Below are 6,043 nucleotides of genomic sequence, written 5' to 3'. Positions count from 1 at the left end.
GCCTAAATACACACATTAGAATACCCAGCCCTGGAAAAACCTAAAACCCTAAGTTTTATTTAGTGTTGAATGGTCTCCCTTTCTTGGGCAGCTCCAGTGTGAGCTGACTACCTGCAGTGAGAGAAGAAGGCTTGATCTTCATTTCTCTTTTCCTGTTCCTTCTTCCTCATTAGACTTGCCTCTAGGGTTGGGACATAAAGAGAGGAATCAAAAATAGTAGAAGGGAATTTTCTTACTCAGCTCTATCTGCCATTATTTGGCTTTGTGCTGAATGTGGCTGATGTTTAAGGCTGATACTCTCTTGAGCACTCTTTTGGGGGGTATCCCCTCTGTGGGATCTCTGGAGCTCTGTTGATGCCCCTTTTTCTGCTGGCAGCTCCCACTTTAGAGGATCCACCCCTACACACCGTGGAGTCCCATTGCCCCTTCTAGGAGGTCCTCTCTGGTAGATCCTAACACAGCCTCAGGATCGCTGGTCCTCTATTGTGTCCTACACTGAGGGAACATGCCTTGTCCTTCCACTGCAGGGGCTTGAGGTGGTGGGAATTTCCCAGACATAGCAGCTACTTGCTTTGGCTCCATCATCCTCAGCACAACTGGCCAGCTTGTTTCTTACTCTGCAGATTTTCTGGGGCAGAAATCAGCTCTTGGTTCACTGTCTTTCGAACTCCAGGTGACACATATTAGGCTCTCAGAATGGCCGTGCTGAAGGCCCTCAAAACTTGAGGGAGGCTCAGGTGTCCCCTCACCCGTTATTTTCTCTCGAGATACAGGACTTTCAGGCTTACAGCAAAAACTTCTCCAAAAACCCTTCTCACTAGAATCTTTCTTTTTTCTTCTTACTCTCCAAAAAAACCTTTTATATTCTTGAAGAGAGAAAGAAGTCCTTGGATAAATGGCCTTAAATGTTGAAGAACTCAAACATCAGGGTTCATTTTGTTTTAGACTCCTCTTACAGTGCTCTGTCTCATGCACGCATTGGTACCTGAGAGCCACAATGTCAGACCCTCTGGAGAAACCGAGGTGAGAAGCGTTCTACATTAACATTAGGTTATGTTCACTTAACAAACTACGTAGGTATTCAATAAAGCATCTTCAATTCTCCTTGCTTAATATTCTTGCCCTTTTAAAGCCGGACATTGAAAGAACTTCCAAAGTAACCAGACAAACTGGTAAATATCATTTGCAGTCTTGAGTGATTGTGACTGTTGCCTGATCACCAGGGGTAGTTATGCGTTGTGTAGGAGCTTACGCAATTTGGCAGAGGCTCTCTTTAAGAAAAAGAATGCAAAGTTAGAAATAAAAAATTGGTGTGTAGGAAAATAGAAATAAAAAATTGGTGTGTAGGAAAATAGAAAAAAAATGAAAAAGAAATAAAAATTAAAACAAAAACAAAGATAAAAAATTGGGTATGTAAACAGCTATTTACCTGGAATGAGAAAAATTCACAAATTACTAACTTTAAAATGCTGATCCTTCTGTAGTTCATAAATGTGATGATTGGTTCTCACGTGTGAGGTGTGTGAGACGTGCTTCCCTCAAACCTGTGACAACATCCGCACATACCCTGTCTGTCATAAAGAAAAAAAATTTAAAAAGAATAAAATGTTGACAAATATACCGCAAACATCAGAAGTCCAGGAAAAATTATATAATGCTTTTATTAATGAATTAATTATCTTACATATACCTTTATAATTCTTCTGAAATTTAATATGATCAATAATTCTGAATAAATACACAAAGCTATCTGAAATTAAGGCATGTAGGGGAGTAAGTAAAATAAATTTTAAATATCATTGTATTAAGCTATTTATGATTATTCTTATGCTACATACACGTACTTATTTTATAAATATGTGTGGTGATTTTATCATTAGATTGTTTCTTTAGGTTGCTGTCCTTCATTGATGAATCCCTTTCCATTGTTTTGTCTAAAGCTGCTGTTTGTCTTCAGGATGTGATGTGATCCAGCATGCTGGGATGTGTAAAATACATGCCTAAACAGACAGAGTCATTGTGAACCTGGCACTGGTTTGTGTCCTGCAATCACAGGATTTCTGATAAAATCTATTTTGTGTGATTTACCTCAAAAATAAAAACTGCTGGGTTTATAATTGGGCTAAAAATCGCATACACTGCTTATCATGTATATTCTTGACAGGACGTAATTTCCATTTTGACCAGGCATCTTTGAGAATTAAATCCTCTGCTCAGACTTTTACATAGCTGAAGATTGGCAGAATTTTCCACAGGCTGGCTTCTGGCTTCATAATTTTGATAACTTTTTCTATGTGATGACCTACAGACTTCCAATGCCAAGTGTAATAGGTTACAGTCAAATCACAATGTGACCTCTAGCATTGCACTTGTCTGTCAGATATTGGTTGAGTCAGCAAAGGAGCATTAGAAATATTGCTGGAAGCCATTCCTGCACCACAGTAGCTAACAATAACTTAGATATGGAAGTGAACCACATAAAAACAACCTTTTTTAACCCAAACTCTATGTCTCTTCAACTCAGCTTCCCCTTAGCTGAATCTAATCACCCCTTGCCTCTTTAAGACCACCCTTGGCCGGGTGCAGTGGCTCATGCCTGTAACTCCAGCACTTTGGGAGGCTGAGGCAGGCAGATCACCTCAGGTCAGGAGTTCAAGAACAGCCTGGCCAACATGGGGAAACCCTGTCTCTACTAAAAAAAAAAAAAAAAAATAGCTAGGCATGGTTGTGCATGCCTGTAATCCCAGCTACTCGAGAGGCTGAGGCAGGAGAACCACTTGAACCCTGGAGGCAGAGGTTGCCGTGAGCCAAGATCACGCCACTGCACTCCAGCCTGGGTGACAGAGCAAGACTCTGTCTCCAAAACAAACAAAAAAGCACCCTACAGAAGAGCAAGTGTAACAGAGGGTAAGCTGGAGAGGAAAGAGACAGAGGTCTTAACCAATTGTAGTTAATGTGTCTCACAAGTTTTACAAAAGCATATGACTATGGGAACAGATTGCTTGGGCCCCAAGCATGAAAAGGGCTTATGCGGCCAGGCAAGGTGGCTCACGCCTGTAATCCCAGCACTTTGGGAGATGGAGGCATGTGGATTGAGAGGTCAAGAGATGGAGTCCCTCCTGGCCAACATGGTGAAACCCCATCTCTACTAAAAGTACAAAAATTAGCTGAGTGTGCTGCATGCCTATAGTCCCAGCTACTGAGGAGGCTGAGGCAGAAGAATTGCTTGAACCCAAGAGGTGGAGGTTGCAGTGAGCTGAGATCGCACCACTACACTCCAGCCTGGGCAACAAAGTGAGACTCCTTCTCAAAAAAAAAAGATTTATGCAAGGGAAGAAGCCTAGAACTTCATTAAACTTCATAGTAATTTGCCTTCTCAACCAGGACTGAGCCCTGCTCACCTGTTCACAGTGTATTTACATTTATAGAATTAGCACACTGGTGTGCTTGTGGGTAAATGCAGGTTAAGATATGTTACTGTCAGAGTTTAGCAGCTGGTCAACCTCCAACAGGAGACAGCAACTGTGTAGAATTTCCCTGAGTTTTAAATGTATATCTTAGCCCCAAAGGCCTTTGGAAAGTTACTGGTCTTATTAGTGAGTTCATATACCATTGAAAGATGTTTGAATAGAAAATGACATTTTAGTAAACTTGTAAGGAAGAAACTCACCGAAGGACCATGAAGACACTGGGAAAATTAAAGAGAGCACAGTAAGATGTCTTACCAGTTTATGATTCTCTTTTGCACACTAGTACTTTATAAGGGAACAGTCACAGTTAGAAATGATTTCAGCTGCAAGTAACAGAATAATTAACTAATAGTGGCTTAAATAATAAAGATAATTAACTTAGAACAAAAAGTCTGAAGGTGGGTGACTGATAATTCTGCTATTTTAGGACTCTGTGTCCTTACCTTTATGATTCCCAGGGTAGATATATGGTTGTCACAGCTCTGGGCATCATTTATGCAAAGGCAGAAAACAGGAGGCAGCTACAGAGTGTGTGTCTATCTTCTTTTCATTAAAGAGGAGAAATCTTTCCTAAGTAATTTCCTATCAGAATTGCTCTTTAAATCTCATTGGCCAAAACTGGGCACATGGGCTCCCCTAACTGCAAGGAGGAGTTGGGAAAGTGAGTATCTGGCAAAGGGGTATGAGAGTTTCTTGATTGGCTTAGACTAGTACATTTTGTTGGATTTGCAATTTGTTGAATTTACATGCAAGAGTAAAATAAGGTATTTTTAGCTTTAGTAGATACTCTCTAAAAGATTTCCAAAGTACTTGTACCAAATTACACTTCTACCAGCAAATTATGAGAGATTAATTTGCCAATGGTTGGCTTCATTTTATATATATATATATATATATATATATATATATATATATATATATATATAGTTTTATTGATTGATTGATTGAGATGGAATCTCCCTCTGTCGCCAGGCTGGAGTGGAGTGGCACGATCTCAGCTTACTGCAACCTCTGCCTCCTGGGTTCAAGTGATTCTCCTACCTCCTCCTCCCAAGTAGGGTGTGCCTGGAACTACAGGCACGTGCCACCATGCCCAGCTAATTTTTGTATATTTAGTAGAGATGGGGTTTCACCATGTTGGCCAGGATGGTCTTGATCTCTTGACCTCATGATCTGCCCGCCTCGGCCTCCCAAAGTGCTGGTATTACAGGCGTGAGCCACTGCGCCCAGCCCATTATATATTATTTTAGAAGGTGGTAAGGAATGTGATATATGCTATGGAAAAGAAGTTGGGCAAGATAAAGGGGATTGGAAGTACTGGGGGAAAATAGAGCAGTTTGAAATTTTAAATACGTGATCAGGATTGGTTTTTATTTGTTTTTTTGAGACAGGGTCTTGCTCTGTTGCTGGAGTGCAGTGGCATGATCATGGCTCACACTGCCGCCTCAACCTCCTAGGCTCAAGCGATCCTCCTGCCTCCCAAGTAGCTGGGACTACAGGTGTGTGCCACCAGTTCTCTACAAAATAACATATTTTGTATTATTTGTAGAGATGAGGGTTTGCCGTGTTGCCCAGGCTGGTCTGGAGCTCCTGCTGCCTTCACCTCTAAAACTGCTGAAATTACAGGTATCAGCTGCCATGCCTGGCTGGCTTTTTTTTTTTTTTTTAAGGTGACAACCGAGCAAAGTCATGGAAAAGTAAGGGAAAGAGCTGCGCAGGTATGTGAGGAAAAGATTCTAGGTGGACGGAAAGCCAACACAAAGGCTATCAATAAATTGCTGGTGTGTTCCAGCAAATGCAGTTGGTCACTGTGGAAGAAATGGCGTGAACAAGGGAGAAAGCAATGGGAAATAATATGAGGAGAAAGAGCCAGATCACGTAGAGCCTCCAGGACATGGTAAGTGCTTTGGCTTTTCCACCGAGTGAAAAAAGGGCTACAATAGGGGTTTGAGCAGATGAGTGACATAATCTGACTTACATTTAAAAAGATCGTAACTGTGGGCAGAAGCAGGAAGATGAATTAATCTATTGCAGGAGGTGACAGTGGCTTTGACCAAGGTGGTGATAGTGGACGCTCCAGGCAAACGGTGTCAAAAGCCAAGGTGCAGACATGGAAATTTCAGTGCAAGGCCGGTATCAGAACTATGAGCAAGCCAGTTCCTAACCGGGGAGGGAAAACGACAGCTGCCATTTATTGAAGATTCACTATGTGGCAAGCATTGTGCTAAATTTGATATTCAGGCGACCTCGTTTGGTCTCCATAACAACCTTGTAAAGAAATTTAGAATTGAGAACCTTTCATACAGTTACATGCCTAAAACGTAGCACACCTGGCATTCTAACCCAGGCGGTCTGATTCCAGCCCTTCACTCTATGCCAGCACTAAGGCTAGAAGGGAAACTTGAGGCCGGGTTGTGGAGGGCCAAGAGGTTTCGCCTGCTTTGAAATTTACCTTCTGGATCTTTCCCCCGCGTCCCCACATTTGAGCGACAGGACACCTCCGGAACTGCAGCTCAGCAACAGGGGTTCAGCGCGAGCGCGGGGAGGTTCATCGCCTCCTCCGGCGGGCGTGG

At 42.2% G+C, this 6,043-nt stretch overlaps 1 non-coding gene across 1 annotated transcript; it reads left to right on the top strand.

The window, feature by feature from the left end:
• Positions 1-1,472: 1,472 nt before the first annotated feature.
• Positions 1,473-1,577, top strand: LOC135273534 (small nucleolar RNA U13). The gene has a single exon (XR_010341321.1). It is a non-coding gene; the product is annotated as a small nucleolar RNA U13 (small nucleolar RNA).
• The last annotated feature ends 4,466 nt before the right edge of the window (positions 1,578-6,043 follow it).

Source organism: Aotus nancymaae, unplaced genomic scaffold (genome assembly GCF_030222135.1).
Source record: "Aotus nancymaae isolate 86718 unplaced genomic scaffold, 86718_ANA_hifiasm-v0.15.2.pri h1tg000007l, whole genome shotgun sequence".
NCBI lineage: Eukaryota > Metazoa > Chordata > Mammalia > Primates > Aotidae > Aotus > Aotus nancymaae.
This window is presented reverse-complemented; position numbering and strand designations above follow the sequence as displayed.